This window comes from Magnolia sinica, chromosome 9, assembly GCF_029962835.1.
Source record: "Magnolia sinica isolate HGM2019 chromosome 9, MsV1, whole genome shotgun sequence".
Taxonomy (NCBI): Eukaryota; Viridiplantae; Streptophyta; class Magnoliopsida; order Magnoliales; family Magnoliaceae; genus Magnolia; species Magnolia sinica.
In genome coordinates this window covers 21,938,616-21,960,377 of record NC_080581.1, presented here as the reverse complement: position 1 = coordinate 21,960,377, position 21,762 = coordinate 21,938,616, and positions in this window count along the sequence as shown.

Below are 21,762 nucleotides of genomic sequence, written 5' to 3'. Positions count from 1 at the left end.
TCAGAGTTTCGGTTGGGGTGCACGACTAACCTGAGATCAGGAGTTTACTACATTGAGTCTGACTATCCAAATTTAGGTATGGGACTAGTTTGGATAGAAGTCCCTTGTAATGGACCCCATAGCCTGCGATATTACGTACTATCATCCCGACTTCACACTCCAGTATGGTCATTTCATTCGCACCGCATATTGTATAACGTTTGCGGCATACGACATTTTGAGTTATTGTGTCTTAGCATTTATATGGCCTAGGTATGGCTGACGCTATTTGTGTTACTCATCAGGAATGTATATTGTATTGCATCCTCTGCATCTGATATTTGGCTATTTACGATTACTCATTTGCATAATTGTTTTATATTGCGTATTCTGACATAGATTGACTCATGGACTTGTCCGTATTTTCGCTTACTCTGTTATCGTATGATCTTGTCAATATTTCTGCTTACTCTGATAATTCATGATCTTATCAATATTTCTTCTTATTCCGATATTGTATGATTTATGGATTACCGATATTTCTAGTATTGTATGATGATGTCATTATGTTGAATACTTGGCACTTACCTTGTACACACACTTACACCACCCTCTAAGCTTTCTATAAGCTTATGCATGATAGATGCGTGTAGGTAATGTTAGGTTGCAGCAGTGTTGAGCTTGGAGCGTGCAGCGGTCTTCTGGAGCTTGATTTTCGATTCATACATTTCCCTTTCAGCATTGTACTCAAATGATTATATTAGTGGATATATGATGATGATGTTACCTTATGATTTAGGTAAACTTGTGGTTATGCTTATTACGAGTTAAATGTACGTTAAAAAAAATCCTCCTTGTAGGATCCCAGGATCGAAATCTGGCATATGGACGCTGGGAGCCGAGAATGGGGTACTACGGAGGCTGTCGGCACCGAATTCAGCTATCGGATTTCCTGTGAATCCGATTTCTGAGTTTGGGGCATGACATAAAAGCTTAGAGTCTAGTTGATTAGTAGATTTTTGAACAAGTTTCTTTAATGAATTGATTAATAGGAAGTATTAAACATCAATTGAATGTAGTACACTGTAAGACCTGACCCTCGCTATGAAATGATGACTTCTCTTACTAACTCATCATGATCCTTTCTTTCTCTTTATCTTTCTCATTTCCCTCCATTTTCTAGCAACTTCTCCCTCTCCCAACGTCCATTTGTCCCTCTCTTCTCCAGCCCTCTAATCCCCAACATACTTCCAATCCCACAATTAGAAATAGATCTCCACTATTAAAACCTCTTCTTAAGCTCAAGATCTTCTTGGTGTAAAAGCTTGGAGGCTTACTTTGTAAGTGGGTGAATATAAATTTTTGATTGCTTTCCTGACCTTTAATCTTATCTTTTCTTTATAAATGGATCATATGGGACCCACCAACCCATGGTCGGGATCCCATTTGACCCCATGAATGTGACCCTTTGGCCTATCCTACATGCATGTTATGATACATGATGGGGTCATTCTCCATGGACCCCATCATGATGTATTATATTATCTACTTCATTCCAAGGGCATCTAGACCATAGAAGTCATGTTGGGATGACATCACAACCACCCATTTTAGTTATGGATCATGCATGCATTGGTTTATTGTTGCATGTATCATCTACATAGTTGTATGGATGAGACTGAATCTTGGGAGGGCCCATTAGTGGCGGGGCCCTACCCCCATGGCCGGGTTGTATTTTTTTCTCCTTTATTTTATTATTGTGGATGATGATGTGTGTGGCCCACTTGGTGGGCCTAGGACGTCCCAAAATTCAGCAAGGGTGAGACTCCCCTACCACCTTATTCCATGGTTTTTGGACACCTTAAATTAATGCATGCAAGTGTCCTGACCTTAGTTCATGATCTGGATATGTGTGGAGCCCACTAAGGAAGGTCACACACCCTTTTAATTGTTAAGATTATTGAGATATAGGCTGATATGTCTAACCATGTATTGTTGTCCAAAAAATCTGGACTGTTGCATGGAGTGTTTTAGTTAATGTTTGGCAAGGATTTAGATTATGATTTTCATTATTTTTCTTGAGGTTATGAGGTATAATAAGAAGGTATGTACCCCACCTTGAGGTATGGTGGATAACACCTCAGATGGCCCATGAAATGGTACCCAAAAAGGGAGGCCCATAGGGGTGGGCGGTCCATCTTGTTGGACCGTCCAGCCCACATGTATGGAGGGAAAACACAAATTTTAGCTTGGTTTATCTAAGGGGTGGGCCACTTTTGTGGACCCTACCTTACTGTATTTTATGGAAAAATACTAAACATTCATTTCCCCCCTCCAAGATGAAGTTTGGGCCCACCTTATTGGATAAACATTGCATGGACAGCAACATTTCACTTTGGACAGATTGTAATTCTGAATTTAATTAAAATACTTTTGAGTATCTAAAAATCACAAAATTTTGTGTAGATATGGCCCACACATGGTAGGATGTACCTACCAATTTTTAGGGCCAACAGACCCCTGTACAAACCTTGACAAGGGCTGGACCGGCCCACCAGGCTGGGACGTCCAAGTCAAACAGATTTTCTGGACAGTCTATTTTCTTTAAATTAATTAAAATACTTTTGCTATTCAAAAAATTCTAAAAATTTGCAGAGAGGTCGAAAACCCAAGTTAAAACCCACTTACAAATTTTCAAGGTCAACAGACTACTGTGCAATTCTCGGCGTTGGCTGGACTGGCCCATCAGGCCGGGACGTCTAGCCATAGTTGGCTGTCCATCCTCCTTGTGGGCCCACCTTGATGTGTTTTGTATCATCACCTTGTGATTTTTGTGCAATTCGTTTTTGGGTAAGACCATTTGTGTCATGTATGGGCCACCCTAGGATATTTATTTCATCTAGTAAGCCCATTTGTTGGACCCCAGAAGGCCCAAGAAGTTGGGTGGGTTGAAATTCCAGCAAGACCCAGTTTTCACTATATATTGTTAGATGATTTTGAATTGTAAATTTTCATTAGATTGGTGGTGCTATGTGTACATCCTATGCACAAATTTTCCTAAGATATTAGGCCCCCATTTATGCCTTTAGTCCCTTAAAAAATTCTGGGCTTAATAAATACACTTTTGAGGCCTGTCACAGTTAGAATTTTTATTGGATCCACACTTCAAGCTAATTGTTGGCCCATATAGCCTTGGTTGGGCTAAAAATTTTGATAGGCCCATTGGACCTTTGGGCGTATATTTATCATGTCATTGTGATGGATTTTATGAGCCAAATATCTAAGTAGTTGGGCCCTTGCTTGCCCACTAAAATAAATCCATACTTGAGCCGAGATGTGAGGCCCAACTTACTTGTTTTAAATATAAGGATTACCCGTATGTTGGAATAATGGGTTACCCATTAGGCCCACCACAATGAGTGGTCTCATGATCTTTATGGTTAGGCACAAACCTTGCTTAGGGCCCACCATGCTACCTAAGTATTGGGCTTAGTGTATGGCCCACTAGGCCATGGATTGCTTAGGCCTTGGGCTTTGCTTTATATGCGTGTAGGTAGAGGGATACCTTTTGGGACCCAGTTGAAGTTGAATGTCCTCCTTGGTTGCCATAAGGTAGGCCCATAGGGTTCCTGTAGGTGGTTGAAGGCTCACCTTGGGCCCTTGATTAGGATTGCTTCCCCTTGGGCTTTATAACTATCTTAACTTGTGGGTTACCCTAAAGTATTGGGCCCTTAGAGGACTCCTCTTTAGAACACATGTCTATGTATCTAGGCCTTGTCCCTCCTTGGGGAGGAGTATGATTCCCGTCATCATCACCAAGTAGCACACCTACACCATTATGACCCATACTCATCATCTGCGTGAATGGATTGCATCGTGTAGTTGTTGGTTGACATGATAAAAGGATGGAGTTTCTCCCCTTGTGCACATTGAGTGCTTGAAGCTAGTGCATGATCTGTGTGCATGACTCATGCATTGACATCGCATTTCATGATGATCTTCCCTTGCTTCATCAGGGCCTTGCCTCCACAGGAACATTCGTGGATGGATGTATGTGTGGACACCGAAAATGTTACTTGAGCATACAGGATGCATAGGATGCCCATGAGTGAAATTCTCAAAACTTTCATGGTATCAATGATCTACCTCAACGCTATGACCGAGTGGAAACTATGAGCGCACGAGGGCCTTATACCATTAGGCTGTGACTCCCACTGTCTTGTAGTCGCTTAGGTAGGGGTGTGGCCTTACCCACCTGGTGGAAGAAGGCATTGCTACGCTGAGTCTGACCAGCTCGTAAATGGGTCCGCTGCCGTCGAGCCTTGTTGGTGATTGGTTGTCCACAGGCGGGTAGTGAGGTCTCTTACCCTCGTTCGACTGTGCAGGTCTATACAGTGGCAGTCATCCAGCAATGTATTGGACCCCGGTGATTTCCTTATGATTGGAAATGTACTTGACATGTGGATTTGGATATGAGCACTGGTATCACTTCGCATTGCATTCGCATCGGCTGTATAAGCCCCTTTATGCATTGCCTTGGTACGACGCCCACTACTCATTGCATTGTATTCATGATAAGCCTTAGTAAGGCTAGTGATATTATCATTGATCATGTTTCCCTTCCTGTACCTCCTATTATTCTTCTGCACACTATTGTCACATACTTTCACCACCCTCTAACCTTCTATAAGCTTATGTACGATTGATGCGTGCAGGAGATACTAGGCAGGCGTCGTAGTGGCAGAGCTTGGATTAGAGTTGAGCTGAGGACCTCCACTATTGCAGATCTTCTTCCTACTTCTTTTGCTATCAGAAGAATTCCATTTCTGCTTTGTACTTGTAAAAGTTCAAATTCATAGTGGATTTTGCGATGTGTGCCTTTGTTATTCTTAGATATACTTACTGTGATCTTGGGCATGCTCATGTTGAAAATGGTTATACAGTTATGGAAATGCTCCTTGTGGGATTCCAGAATCAGAACCTGCCTTAGGAGCCGAGAATGGGGTACTATAAAGGCTGTTGCGGACAGAACTGGCTATTGGGTTCCTTGTGAGTTCGGTTATCGAGTCTGGGGCGTGACATACACAATTCACATATGATCCATAGTCCTTAAGGCCAATTTGAACTCCTAGTGTCTAACTTGATTATTACTTAGAAGTGTTACAAACTAAGCCTAGAGATCCTTGTTTACCTTGATATAAAAAGAAGAAAAGGGCCAACTAAAAAAGTAGAAGAATTGAAAGGGCTACCTATTGCATGTGCTTAAAAAGAGAAGAAAAAAAGAAGAGAGAAGAAAGATGATAGTGTGAAAGCTGTCGATGAAAAATCAAAAGATGGAAAAATAAGTAAAAAGAGAGAAGGGTTCAGAATCAATGACTTGTGTTGATCTGATCACTAATGGATAACCGTCACACCTAATCCTATGGTAGGAAGGCTGACTTTTATTGATGATGAGTTGAAATTCACTGAGCACACTAGGAACTTAATGTTTGAATATATTCTATTAATGGATTGATGAATGAGAACTTGGTTTAATTGTTTACTAGTCATATTAGGTTTTAGACTGACAACATCTTATCTTTGTCTCTCTGAATTCTAATCATATATGCCTTGGATTACATAAAAGGATGTTATTTTAAAAGACATTTAATGTTTGGGATATGGAATTAGTTTTTACATGTTTTTCTTAGGGCTAGAAAAATGTTATTTTGGGTGTGTTTTGAGTGTGAAATATTGCCTACTTACCCTCAATTGTGCATTAGATTTATATGCATAGGTGTACTAAATTGATCTAATTACATGTGTTTTACTACACAAGGTGATTTGGAGAGCTAATAAGAGAATGATGATTAAAGCAAAGATTTAAAGCTCAAATAATGATCAAGCTGAGGATTAGATGGTTGGAGGATAATATTGAAGAAACCAAGTGTTATAGATCCAAGAAAATTAAGTGTTAAATATGTGGAAAAGTCTGAAAAAAAACATTGTCTAATAATAGAATTAATAGACTCTTTAGGTATGTTTAGTCCCATCGAAAGTACCAAAAATAATCTAGTAAGAAATAATGATTTTTAGAGTAAATTTGGGTGGACTATTAAGTGCGATCAAAGTAACATTCGATAACACAGAAGGTAGGTTTGGTGACAATAAAAGGAAACAAGTAGTACAGACATATTTTGAAGAAATTAGATTACAACCTAAAGTTAATTTGGCTCCACTTCGGTCCTACTGAAGGCCACGATCGGTCTAACCAAAGTGTAGCAAAAGTCTGAAAATTGAAGTCGTTTCAAAGTCGGTGCGAAATTTTCTTATTCAAAGGGGTGATTTAGGATGTTTTAGATACAAATTAGGGTTTGAGAGAGAATAAGAGGTTGCGAAGATTTTACAGGATTGTTCTTCTTTAATCTTTCAGTTCTAAGTTTTATTTATTTATTTTATTTTTTAAAATGTTTTTGTTTTGAGTTTAGTTCAACTATGACAATGGTTAGCTAAATCTCTTAGTTAGGGTTAGGACATGAAGCATGCATGTAGTTAATTTTAATATTCATGTTCAGTGAAATAGTGCACGATGATGTCCCCCAAAAGGGTCACCAGATGAGTACTTACCAGTTTGGTGATCTGCTCCTTTAGGACATGCCTAGCCATCCATGTGACAAGGTTGTTCATATAATCCTCAGGAGGCAGAGGACCTGATTCCTCGACTCATCAGCTTGCTGGCCTGAGGTATCACCCTCCTCGACTTAAGCCTAGGTTGTTAGGGGCTGGGGGTCCTCGGCGGGGAGAGCCTCCTGAGCCAAAGAAAGAGTGCCTTGAGTCCCTTCACCTGTGGTTTCCGAAGCCGGCTGCTCAGTCTCAAGCCCTTCAACGATGGGCTCCAACCTCGTCTCCACAGTTGTAGAAGACCCTGCCTGCTTTGTTGGAGGTACAACAACCCTCTTCTTCACTAACGACTTCTTCTAAACCATCTCGGCCTCTTTTCGCAAGGCATTAGAGATTGGCCATTTCTACACGACAAGACACTCCCGGTAAATATAAAAAAAATTCATAATCTGAACATAACCTTCAAGATGATTCTATGACCCACTGTCTACCTTGTGGATCAGGTCAAGAAAGTCTAGATTGGTGTAAGAGGTCGGGCATGATTAGCATGTTTTAGGCCCTGTGAGCTGTGCTCACCACCTTTGCTTGGTTCACCTGACGGAGCTAAAGGTCAGAGAGAAGGGACTGAGTCTGAGAAAAACCTACAAAAATAATCAGTGGTGAGCAAACATAGTTATAAAAGTTAAAGAAATTTACAAGTCTATTGCTCGGCAATGTCCAACCTGGATTGGCTTATTTGGTGGGAACCCGAGACCGTAGGCCAACCAAGTCAGCAACTAGGGCCTCCAACTCTTCGGATGCCTAGAAGCATTTGTCCTTCCAATTTTTATTAGAGGACAGATTTCTAGTGATAAGGGCCTAGCCCTTGTTCGCCCATGCCAAGAAATAGTACTAGCTAGATGCTTCGGGCTGGCCTTTGGTTAATATAAGTATAGGAATTCCTTAGTTGTCAACTCGGCATTTCCAAGTTGGAACCAGAGAATGTAGGTCCCCAGCAGAGCTCTCTAGGCATTTGGAATGATTTGGCCCGGAGCCGACCTCAAGCGAGAAGTGACCTGTCACACAATCCGATGGATTGGGAAGTTGAGGCCACATTGCAAGGTGACCAAGAAGATGGCCACCTTGCCCTCGCAAGGATCGCCAGGGACTTCGCTAGGCTCGGGAACTCAGAGCACCATGGTGTCTGGTATTTAGTACTCTAACATTATCTGAGATAGGTTAGTCTCTCTCAACCTTGACCCTAAGGGACCAACATCGACGGGTTGCTCAACCTAAGATTGAATTATCACCCTCTTTATTGGAGCAAGCTCTGATGCTCGGTCGTGACTTAACGATATTATAGATAGTGGATCATGAGAGGTCCCTAACTGGGAATCCTAGCTCTCTAGCTCAAAATCTCCTTAGAAAGCCCTAGCCTTGACCCATTCGTCTGAAATATCGGACATATCGCTCAAAATGGAAAGAAAAGGAACAAAAGCAAGGAAGGAGGAGGAAGATGAGCTTGTCAAAGAAGGATTTCTAACTAGAAATCGCTTAGTCCAGTAAGTCTGGAGCAACAGTGAAAACAGACGCAAATGGCTGGGATGTTAGGGTTTTTCCCCTACAGTGAATGCCCACATTTAATGCCACAGCTGAGGAAGCGCTAAACTTACGGTACTTTCCATGTGGCATCCACCCATTCGTGATCCCAACCCGATCTCTAAGACAAGGCTACGTGCCCACACACCACTGGTCAAAAATCAAAAGAACGTTGTACCGATGCCCGCTACTTTGAGTGCACCGCTTCGATCATTATGGATCCTCTTTGATCTCCACCCCTACTGCTTTTCCCTCTCTCCTGCAATGATGACAAATTGATCCGATCTCCCAGGCGAAAGACGTTGAACAAGAGTCAGTCCACATCAACTTACTTCTCGAGCTTATGAAGCAAGCTCAGTAGGGGGCTACTATTATTGGTAAAAATGAACTTACCTAAGGGCCTATTTGAATTCGCGTATTAGAGTGTATTGTATTGTATTCGAGTACTGTTCATGTATACGTTGGATGGTTTTCAGAATACATCTAAATCAACATGCCATTAATCAATGTTTGGATAGGAGGTATTGTTCGGGCAAGTATACAATTTCTTGTACAGATCAATGTTTGGATATGATGTATTAGGCCTGTGTATTGTACAATGAATCTGGCATCATTTTCTAGTTGAATTTTCATATCAACCTCCTTTTCTGGCTGAGTTTTTAGCCCGTTATGTGTTAAAAAAATCTCAGCTTTCGATGAATTTGCTTTTGGAATATCTTTCTTCTTTATGGAAGTGAAGATTGCAATTATAGATAAAAGCAAAGCTGAGAATGTAAGGAATGTTAGTGATGGAATCGAACTTTAAAAACCAAAAACCATTAAAAGAAAGAGGGCAAAAGAGATCAAAGAAGACAAAAAGAACATGAAGAAGAAGGAGAAAAACCTATTTGAATCTGATATTCAGATGTTCTTTTCAAGATCAAAGATCAGAACAAGCAGTACAATAAAAAAAAAAAAAAACTAAATGAGAACGTTCACTCTCAACCGTTCCCTATTTCTTGTATTTTTTTTCCTTCTAAAACTTAGATATCAGAAAAATAAAAATAAAAATAGCAACTGATTTGAAAAACCTATATAGCAAAAGGATAAGAAAAATAAAAGAGATGGGCTTTCTTCTTCTTCTTCTTCTTCTTCTAGCTGGATTTGAAGAAAAAAATGACAGAATTCGATCCCATTCACCAACAAGAGATGGGAAGAAGAGATTTGAAGGAGAAGGAGAAAAATTATTAGAGTTTCAGCTTTTTTTTTTCTTAAAGAGAGGAACTCCTTTTCGGAAGAGATAGGCATGAAAACTAGTGAAAATACTGTGCATTAAATAGGTTGTATAGATGACAGTCGAGACATCTGACAATGCATTACAATGGCTGCATTTTTTTGGTTCCGCGCTGTATTCGCGCGCATGGTTTTCCACGCATCTCCACTCCAAACCAAACACCATAAATGTCAAATCAAACCCTCTAATACCATATAATCCCGCCTAATACGCGAATCCAAACAAGCTTTAAGGCGACTAGTGTAATAGAACAAAGCATTCTCTAGAAGGTAGCCCGGGTCAGATGATCAAGCACAGCCTCCACGAGAAGCTAGACAAATTGAGCACAACTGGAAGTACAACTATCATCAAGCTCTCATTGTTATGCCCAACAGTATATGGATAAGTACGACCTACGCATCAAAAGTGGGCTCAATCCTAGTCGAACGCCTTACTCAAGAAGGTTGGCCTCAGGACGACATCATACCACAGACTAAAAGCTCAGCCTAACTGGTCGAGCTCGGCTACCAATTCCATTATTCTCGAGTCTCGACCATTCAACCTTACCATAAAGGCTGTTCTAAGATCTCGGCTGAAGATCTTGGAAGACAGCCGTAATGAGCACCTACCTAGTAGGGAAATTTTCCATCTATGTAACCCACACGAGTGTTATAAATATGAGTCCAATCTACAGAAAAAGGTATGCACTAAAACCCTAACGTGAATAAACCCAGATTCCTTATCTAAGTTTGGCATCGAAGGGTCCCCTATTCTAGCCAGGGTTTCCATTGTGGTTTTACTTGTGCAGGGATTTGAAGGCTCATTAAGATGACCAGATACGTGCATCAACAGTTTCTACCACAGAAATCTTCGCACCTGGGTTCATGAGTTCCTTCTATAACATTGGTTTGTTAGATTTTTTCTCCAATGGTTAAGTTAGGGTTTGTATAATCCCTAGTTAGTGAGAGAATTCTTTTCTTACATTATTGCTTGTAATCCACCTTTGGGTGATGTATTTGGATATTAACGGGATGTTGGTCTCTTGATGATTGTACATCCATTATTTTTATTATAATGAATCTATGTCGGACTAGGTCTCGTGGTTTTTCCCTTCACATTGAAGGATTTTTAATGTAAAAAAATATGTCTCTTGCGTGTAATTGATTATCCATTAAAATCTTATATTGTTAATCCCATTCATTTGCACATATAAGGGAAAGGTGTGTGGTTTCCCAACAAGTGGTATTAAAGCAAGGGTTTAGTTCTAATTAGCTTGTGTGTGAATCATGGAGGCAAGCACAAGTCAACAAATAGTTAGTTTAAATGGAAATAATTGGATGATTTAGAAAGTCAAGATGAAATATTTATTATATTATAAGAAATTTTACACAGATGTTGAAGATGTTGGGGAAAAACCAAAAGATATGAGCGATGATGAGCAGAAGAAACTAGACAATAAAGTTGCTAGATTTATTTCGCAATGGTTAGATGATAGTGACTTTTATCATGTGACTACAGAAACTTTGACATAATTACTTTCAAAGAAATTGAAAGGGTTCTATAAGAAAGCGACCACAGACAACTAGGGCTTTCTTGATTAGGAAGTTTTTGAATTTGAAGTATAAAGAAAGAAGCTCAATTGAGGAACAATTAAGTGAAATTCTAAGTATTGTGAATAAGATATTTTATATGAAAATGGTGTTAAATAATGAGTTGCGTACTTTTTTACTTCTCAGTTCATTGTTCAACACTTGGGAGATGTTAGTGGCATATATAGTAACTCCTCTTCGGTTGGAGTTGTTAGCATGAGTCAAGTAATGGGAAACTTATTGAATGAGGAAACAAAAATGAAAATCTTTAATTAGGTTCCACTCAATCAGAAGTACTTGTCACAAAAAATCAAGGGAAAAGCAAAATCAGAAAGCCTCAATAACATGAGAAGTCAAGAGAAAAAATCCAAGTTAGAAAAGGATGTTAACTACTATAATTGCGGCATGCTAAGCCACTACCAAAATGAGTGTTAGAAGCCCATAACGGACAAGAAGAAAGAAAAAAAGAAAGGAAAAGCAAGAAGAGAATGACACAATTGTGGTTGTCTTAGAATATGATATATTATCTTCTTGAGCTGTGAACAAGTGTGTCTCAATCTCACTCGTCAAGATTATGATTAAGTCGTTAATACAAATGCTTCATATGATGTTGATCCTTATAAGGTCTTCTTCACATCTTATAACTTTGGAGACTGATATTTGTGAGGAATGAATAATAATGACTCTTCAAAATTGTGGAGATGGATGATGTGCATGTTGAGACCAATGTTCGTTACACTTTGCTTCTCAAGGATGTGAGACATGTACCCAATCTTCACCTTAATTTAATTTTTGTAGGAAGATTGGATGAAGAATGTTACAACAATCATTATGGGTTCAGATAGTGGAAGCTTACAAAAGGGTCTCTTGTAGTGGTAAGCAGCAAGAGGTATTGCAGTTTGTATATAAGACAAACACAGTTATGCAAAGTAGATGTTAAACACTATTGAAAATGATTCTTCTACTAAGCTACGACATAAATGAAAGTGCCCTGTTTGTCAATTAGCGTGATGGTTGAGTCAGTAAGTCAAGTGAGCCCCATGTGAAGAACGTACAAGCTGCTGCATTAACCAGATGGGTGATTTAGGAACATCAAAGATAAATTAAGCCTCACATCCCATGACTAAAACACCCCAGGTATATAATTCCGTTTAAAAGTCTTAGAACAACAAGGTATTTAATGTTTGAAAACTTGGTTCAAATAAGTAAACTTTCTAAGTTTTCTGCATGTCACTTTGAGTTATCGAACTTGGGTCGATGACATTGAACACACCTGTTCAATGACATCGAAAAGTGACTCTCATGTGTCCAGCAACCACATATATATATGGACGAAAAATTTGATTCATTGAACGTACCTTTGATGACATCGAACATGTATATTTGATGACATTAATGGTGATTCGATGACATCGGAGAACTTAGAGTTTTTGTCTAGCAAGCTTCTTAGAAAATATTTTGTAAATGCTCGAGGAATCGAACTAGTTTCGATGTCATTGACATCGAACTAGTTTCAATGACATCGAAAATGGATATGTTTGTGTCCAGCAAGCTCCAAAGGAAAATCTTCTGAAAATTCGAGGAGAAATTCGAGGAATCAAACTAGACTCGATGTCATTGAGATTCAAACTTTGATGACATCGAACCAAGCTTGATGACATCGAAAAAGGACAATAAAATGTCTAGCGGGCTTCCAAAGGAAAACCTTCTGAAAATTCAAGGAATCGAACTAAACTCGATGTCATCAAGATTCAAACTTCGATGACATCGAAAAAGGATTAGAAAATGTCCAGCGAGCTTCCAAGGAAAATCTTCTAAAAAGTTCAAGAAATCGAACTAGATTCAATGACATCGAGGTTCAAACCTCAATGCCATCAAATCAGGTTCGATGACATCGAATAAGGACATAAAATCGTCCAGCAAGCTCTAGTGAAAATCACGCATAAATTTGAGGAATCGAACTAGATTCAATGACATTGAAATTCAAATTTCAATGACATCGAATCAAGTTCGATGATATCGATCATAAATCAAAAGGTGCCTAACAAACTTTATCAGTAAAGTCGGTGTCATCGAACTGACACTCGATGACATCGAACCCTGTTCGATGACATTGAATGCAGTCAGATTCTAACAATTATGTTACCGTTGGACTTTTTGCCTTTATATTCAGAAGCTTGGTTCTAGTGGTTGCATTAAGAAAACGAGTGAGCTCTAAGAGAGTTGTTGCTTACCTAACATCCTTTATCTTTTTCTCATGAGAGTTCATCCTTCAATCCTCTCTAAACTACAATCATTGAAATTCAATAGATTGGATTGGAGAATGAACTTCACCATTCAAGGATCCTCCAGCTACTTTCTTAATGGCATATCATTAAGCTAGAATCCCTTAAATGCATAAACTCCAGAATCTCTCTATCTCTTAAATGATAGACATTCATTAGAGTAGATTCCACCAAATATCTTGACCCAACCCCGATTACTTACATTAGAGCATCTTCAAGTGTTACGGTTCAAGGGAGCTGAAGAATCTCCACCATCAAGGGAGATCATCTTCATCAAGAGCAGAATGGGGCTCGTCTACTTACAAGTAAGTCATTAGAGTCTAGAGATCCTGTAGATCATTCCTTGTATAGGATTGGGTCGCAGGTTGTATCTCAAACTTACTAATCCCTCAGTGGAGGCCTCCAACGGGAGAGTAAGTTTAGGTTCTTTATGTAGAACCTTGGCCTGTATGGCTTAAACCTAGGTTGCTTATGTAGAACATTGTCCTGTGTGGCCTAAACTTAGGCCCTTGTGTGGGACTTTGGCATGTGTGGCCTAAACCTAGGTGCTTTGTGTAGGACCTTTGTGTAGGACATAAACTATTGAGTCCTTATGTAGGACTATTTGCCTTGTGTAGGCATCCTTAGGAACCTTGCATAGGTCCTAGTGTCAATCTTGTGCAGGTTGTAAAGGTTTGAGGTGAACCTGATTTGAAACCTTCGTTAGTGAAATCTAGTACACTTAAGGGTTGAGTGCGTCAGCCGAAAGTAGAGTAGGCACATAGACAAACCACTATATATGAATGTGTTTGGGATTGCTATTTGCACACTCTTTTGATTATGCTTATCTTGAATGCTTACCATGATGTATGATTATGTTAATGGTTAGAACTGATAGGAATCACATCCCACAGACTCATATACACGATCCTTCGTAAACATGTTGCTTAACTTGTTCAATCTTAAGTAGTCTATTGTTTAGATCCTCTACTTCGCTTGGAAGCCTTTAGATTTAAGTTGGTTATATCTTAATTAATTGCATATTAATTCAATATTAAGAAAATATGATTTTAAATTGGCATAAATTTTGTAAAGTCCTATTCACCCCCCCCCCCCCCCCCCCCTCTACGACACTTTGACCTATTCCATACTTCTATTATAGCGGTCTAAACTGCAATTTTAATAAACGGTTAGGTTACATAAGTACGAATGGCTTACAAACCTTGTCAAGAAGCAGGTCATTCCTAATATAAAATATATGACTTTAAATAATTGTATCCATTGCTTAGTTAGAAAATAACATAGGGTTTCATTTAATAAAAGTCCTCTATAAAAGAAAACTTATGTTTTGTAATTAGTTTATTCTGACATTTGTAGTCTTATGAAAGTAGAAAACTTTAAAAGAAACTTCTTACTTTGTTTACCTTTATAAATGATGCTTTTAAAAAGGTGTGGGTATATGTTTTGAAGATGAAAGACCAAGTCTTGGATGTCTTTAAGCATTTTTTTGTTGTTGTGATGGAAAGGAAAATAGGTAAATCATTGAAGTGTATTCACACAAATAATGATGGAAACTATATGCGACCATTTGAGCAATACTGCAAAGGCCATGGAATTCGACAAGAACAATCCACTCTCATGACTCCTCATCACAATGGTGTAACGGAAATGATGAATCACATTATTGTGGAAAGAATCAAATGTATGCTCATATAGGTAAAATTACTAAGATCATTTTAGGGGGAAGCAATGCACTTTACGATTTACTTAATAATCTATCTCCTTTAGCTCCTTTAAATGGAGATATTGCAAAAAGGGAATGGACAAGGAAAGATGTTTCCTATGAACACCTAAGGGTGTTTCGTGGTAAAGCATCCATGCATGTACTTGAAGATAAGCGGTTCAAACTTGATAATAATGAAAAATAGTATATCTTCTTGGGTTACATAGATGAAAATTTTTAATATAGGTTATGAAATCCAATTGACAAGAAGGTGATCAGAAGCAGATGTGGTCTTTTTTTTAAAGACCAAATAATTGAAGATTTTGTGAATGTTGAAAAACCTCATTCCTTTGTACATCATGATCTTATTGATGTAGATCCAGTTCCTGCTCCCACAATGCATGAAAATTAAGGAGATGAATAGGATCAAGAAGAGAGATGGTTAGTGATGATGTCCCTATAGGTGATATTGAACATGAAAAACAAGGGGAGTGCCCCCTTAAAAATCACCAGTTGAGCCTCAGTTGAGAAGGTCCATTAGAGCGATCCAATCATTCAATAATTACACATCTCATGATTATGTCATGCTTGCAGATGATAGTGAACAAGAGAATTATCTAGAAGCTAAAACTGATGAATACAAAGTGGACTACCTAATACTTATGTAAGAGGAGATGAATTCTTTGCAAAAGAACCACATTTATGACTTTACGAAGCCACTAAAGGATAAGAAAGCACTCGAGAACAAGTGGATATTAAGTTGAAGACTAAAGAAAAAAACTCACGACCAAAGTATAATGCAAAATTGGTTGTGAAATAAATTAGGCAAAAGAAGGGCATTGACATCGATGAGATTTTTCACTTGTGGTGAATATATCATCCATTCAGGTTATATTGGATTTGGCTACAAGTATAAATCAAAAGATTGAGAAACTAGATATCAAAACAACATTCCTTTAAGATGATTTAGAGGAAAAGATATAAATGGAGCAGCTGGAAGATTGCAAAATTAAAGACAAGGAGCATATGGTTTGCAAAATGAAGAAGAGCTTACACAGGTTAAGATATGCCCCAAGGCAATGGTTCAAAATTTTTAATTTATTTATGGTGGACCATGGGTTTAAAAGAGCCACTTCAGATCATTGTATATTTACTACGAAAATTTTACTTGTCATTTTATTATCATTGAATCTATGTTGATGATATATTGATTGTTAGTCAAGATATTATTAAAATTGATAGGTTAAAAAGATTTTAAGCAAGTCCTTTACTATAAAAAAACTTAGGACCCACAAAAAAAAATTAGGCTTAAAAATCTCTCATGATAGGAAGGTCGGCAAGTTTTGGTTATTATAAGAAAGGTACATTGAGAAAATAATTGAAAACCTCTTAATTCTCCACTTGCAAGTCACTTCAAGTTAAGTAGTGAGCAATGCATTTCAAGTGAAAAAAATGAAGAAATGAAGAAATTTCTTTATGCATCAATACTAGAAAGTTTCATGTATGTCATAATGTACACGAGGCCTGACATCGCACATGCATTTGGTGTTGTTAGTAGATTTCTTGCAAATTATGAAGAAGAGTACTGGAAAGAAGCAAAATGGATTCTTAGATATTTCAAGGGTTCATTTAAGGTGTGTTTATGCTTTGGAGGTAGTAAACCTGTTTTAAAAGGCTACGCAAATGCAAATATAGCAGGAGACATTAACTCTATGAACTCCTCATTAGAGTACATGTTTACTTTTGCAGGGGAGTAGTGTCATGCTAGTCCAAGTTGTAAAAGTGTGTGACCTTATGTACTATAGAAGTTGAGTATATTACATTGACAAATGCTTCTAAGGAAATGTTATAGATGAACATGTTCTTTTAATAACTTAGTATATATAAGATAATTATATTATTTACTGTGACAATCAAAGTGACATCCACCTTAGTAAAAATCTAAGTACAAGCATATACCTGTAAGGTGTCATTAGATTCCAGATGTTCTTGAAGAAAACTTGTTATAACTTGAGAATATTCATACCAATAACAATGGTTAATGTATGATAAGTAAGGCCTTACCTAGAGAAAAGCATGAGTTTTGTCGTACCATGATAAGTTTGGGCATAGTGAATCCCTCCTCATGAGTCAGGAGGAGAAGATTGTTAGGAGTCCCTCCTCATGTGGAGGTATGACCCACATGTGAGGGCTTAAGTGTAACATCCCGAATTTTTGCAGCCCGAGTACATACTTGTTCCCAAGAATTTCAGGTGTTAATAATGTAAAAATTGGATACTTCAAAATCACACATTATTTTTTCTTTTCTTTTTTTCTTTTATTTCATTAAATAAATCACATCCAATTACATTAACAAAGGTAACCATTCATGAGAATAAAATCGACTGTATTTATTATTCCATTAGAATAGAAAGCGTACAAATAATTCTTTAATGCTCTCTCAATGTGAGCTTATTACATTATCAATGTTTGCAGTGAAAAATAAATAAAACAATTTGTGGTGTTATTCTTCTTCTTTTCTTTTCGAAAGAATCTTCAATAGAATGATTATCGGACATATCATAAACCTGTAATTCACCAGCAATATATGCATAATTGAAGAGGGTCAATGCCCTACTCATAGTGATGATTATCCTTTAAGATTAACAACAATTCAAGATATTCATATGAATAATATGAGGGTTCTGATTTGTCTCGTACTCGACCACTATGAGTGGTATCAGTATGGACAACCAATATATATATATATATATATAAATGCATGCCTAGCAAAGTGTATACAGTCCATCATGCGTAGTGATCATTACAATATGGAATATAATTCATAGAAATTCTGGCTCACCCTGCATTCTCACACTTCGAAAATTTGCCGGCATGTCCAACGTTAACGTGGATTTATGCGAACATCTCGAGGTGATACAACAGCACAATTGAGGAATTTACGTGACATAATGTGTTCATAGAGCAACTATTTGCGACATCTGAGCCCGAGAAGTGATGTAACACGCATGGAGATTTACTTACATTGATTATGCACCACTCACCAACCCACGGGATTACTGTCGACCAAGAGGGCCGCTGCCCGAAACGCATTATGTCCACGATAACATATATGAATAACTATATATGAGGCTTATAATACATCACTTACATCAATAGAGAAATAAGTCAAACCATGAGGGTTTTGAAATTCTAAGACACATGCCCAAGCTATAAAGGAAGGTAGCACAAGCTGACCTAATAAAGGAGAAGAGTAGCAATAAGTTAACTCAATAAAAGAGGAGTAGAAAATAGGCTAACTCAACAAAAATAAGGGGAGAGGAACAAAAGTCATCTCAATATAGAGTGAAAGCACGCGTCGCTCTCAAAATTGACAAATGACAAGGCTTGCATCCATCACCCCACATAAATTAATAAAAATCACGCATAATCAAAATTATACCTTAATCATAATTCCCAAAAGGATAAATAATTGATGATGGTAAGTACATCAATTGCACGAAAAGTTACAGTAATATGAAAGTATGCAAAAATAAGATAAATCATTATCAACTCAAATTAGTGTAAGCTTGAAGAAATCCATCACCTTAGCCTTAGATCTAAACCTTAGGTATAAATCCATTTAAGAAAGCTGAAAGTGCCCTGGTTTGTTAATTAACGTGAGTGTTGAGTCGGACAGACTGTAGAGCCTCATAGGAAGATCAATTCAAGCGTCTGCCTTAATCGAGATGTGTGCAAGCTCGCCTCAGGTAAATCTAAACCTCACATCCCATGTCCCAAAATATCAGGTATATAAACCCTTAAAATAAACTAGAACATCATAGGGTTTTAAAGTTAAGAAAACTTTTTCAAAACTCAGAAAATTCTCTAAGTTTTCTTGCTTTGTCGATTTTATCGATAAAGATCTCGATATGATCAACCTGTGTTGTTGATGTCCTCGATACTTAAATGATATCATCGAAATGAGGACAAAATACGTCCAACAATCGCATATATCTCTGGACGGATTTATTGATGTATCGATATACCTATCGATATCATCGATATTTAAATCTCGAGTCTATCGATGGTGACTCGATAATATCGACAAACAGATCTCTGGTGCCCCTGTTTTACTTAAGAAAATCACGTGTGCATCGATATATCGAAACTCTTCTCGATATCATCAAAGTTCAAATCTTGATGATATCGGAAGGCTCTCGATGTTATCGGTCATGAGCGCCTTGTCTTCCAACAAATATTTCAGGATGTTTTATCTTTGATCGAGGGTCCCTCGATAGAATCGATATTTAAATATCGATGATATCGATGCTGAATCAATTGCATTGATCATGGACATAAACTGTCCAGCAAGCTTAATGAAAATCCTTTGGATTTATCGATGCCTCGACACAGCTATCGATATTATCGACATTTAAATTCCGATGATCTCGAAGGTCCCTCGATCATTCTTATAAACCTGAAATATTTCATAGCAAGTCTCTCTCATTTTCAAGTGTCGATGAATCGAACCTCTCATCGATGATATCGGAGTTCAAAATCCGATGACATCGACACGTGCTTTAATTTTCTCGACCAGCTGGCATTAGGTTTCAAAAGTGTATGACATTTGAGTTTGTGTCATCGAGCAGACAGTCGATATAATCGAGAGTATACGCTTGATGATATCAAACTCTATTATAAATGTGACAGTTTTATATCCGTTGGAACCTTTTACCTATATAAAGAGGACTTGTCTATTGTTGCTAGTAGAGAAAGAAGAGAGTGCTTTTGAGTGTTTTACCTTAGATCATATACCCAAAGCCCTTTCTCTTAAGGGAATTCATCCTTCAATCCACCCTCATCATTGATATTCAATAGAGTGGATTGGGGAATAAACTTCCACATTCAAGGATCCTCTAGCTACTACCTTAATGGCAAATCATTAAGCTGGGATGCCTTAAATGCATAGATGATTGGAATCGCTCTATCTTCCTAATAGGAAAACATTTAGAGAGTAGGATTCCATCATAATCTTGACCCAACCTGTCACCATATATTGGTACATTATTTGAGTTGTGGATAAAGGAAGTAGAAGACTCTTCATCAACAAAGGAGGAGATCTTCATCAACGAGCTGAATGAGACTCATCCACTTATCTGTAAGTAACTAGAGTCTAGAGGACCCTTTGATCATTCCTCTGTAGGATTGGGTCTAAGGTGTTTCTCACCCTTACAAGCTCACGTAGGAGGCCTCCGGCAGGAGTGTTCGTGGTGGGTGCATTGTGTGGACCCTTGCTCTATGGAGAGCATAAACATATGGTTGAAGGTGAACCTGTCAAAAACCTTAGGTTAGAGGTGAACCATGTGAATCCTCAATTAGGGTCTTATGGAAGATCCTTAGCCAGTGTGCCTAAAAGTGGGTGCATTGTGTTGACCCTTACTCGTGAGAGTATAAACTGTCAGCCTCAGTGTAGGTTGTAAAGGTTGAAGGTGAACTTGATTTAAAACCTTAGGTTTGAGGTGAAGCGCTATGAAACCTCCTTAGTGAAATCTGGTACACGCAAGGGTTGAGTGCGATTACCGGGAGTGGATTAGACAAGTAGTCGAACCACTATAAAAATGACTGTGTTTGAGATTGCTATTCTTTTGTTTATATTATTTGCTTTAATATTTTTATATCTGAATATCCGAGATAACACCTCACAAACATATACAATCATATCCATCATAAACTAGTTTGCGTATTGTTCATTTATTAAATAGTTTGTGATTGGATCCTCTACCGGGCTTGGAAACTAGTAGAGTTACTTTTGAGTAATCATAATATGAACTTGTTGTTAGGATTAGTGCAATAGGATTTTAAATAAATCATAAAAACTTTAAAATTCCTATTCACCACCCTTTAGGACATATTGACATATTCCTACTTCAACTAAAGCGGTCTTTACCGTAATTTCAAAATCTTCTACATGAATCACAACATCGCTTAAGCAAGAAGGAGACACCACACAAGGAATGGGATGATGGTGTCTAGGCTTTCTCTCTCTCTTTCTCTCTCTTTTCCTTGGGTGTGGAGAAGATTGGGTATATGAGTGGAGAAGGGATGCACACCCCCTTTTAAAAGGAGTGGGCATGTGAGAGAGTGTGTTTCACATCCCACTTGGATTGAGTTTTTTCAATTTTATATTTTTTAATGATTAGTCTTTAAATATAATTCATCCATTATGTCAAGGTCATCGAATAGATCTGGGGTATATGATTTTCTTGGTGATTTGAAATTTAGATTGGCCTATCTTAAAAATTCTCCTAACGGGTGGCAAAATTAAACTTGATCTCAATTAATGGTCCACAATTAATGATCAGGGACTGATTTTGGGAGAAATGTATAGTCAGGATAGAAAAACGGTTGGACAAAATTTAGTGGTTGATCGATGGTGGAAAAAAGGCTAAATCTAAAATTTCACCTTTTGTACCAAAAGGGAAGAACTGGCTTCAATATTCAACGGTGTAAGATCATAAATTGGGGTCTAAATTTTATACAACCTCGTAGTCATATGAGCCCAAAGTTTAATCCAAAATTTGAGTTGCGATGGACGGCAGGAAGTGGTTAAATCAGAAGATCCAAATTTATAAGCAGTTGTTAAGTCTTAAAAGGATAACTTCACGCATAAGAAAAATCTATGAAAGTGGGGTCTAAATATTTCATATTTGGTCTATATTATGGGCAATCTAAGTGATTCATATGAAGGAAAATATCCTACTACGACTACCCATGAGGTTTCTTCACTCGATGAAC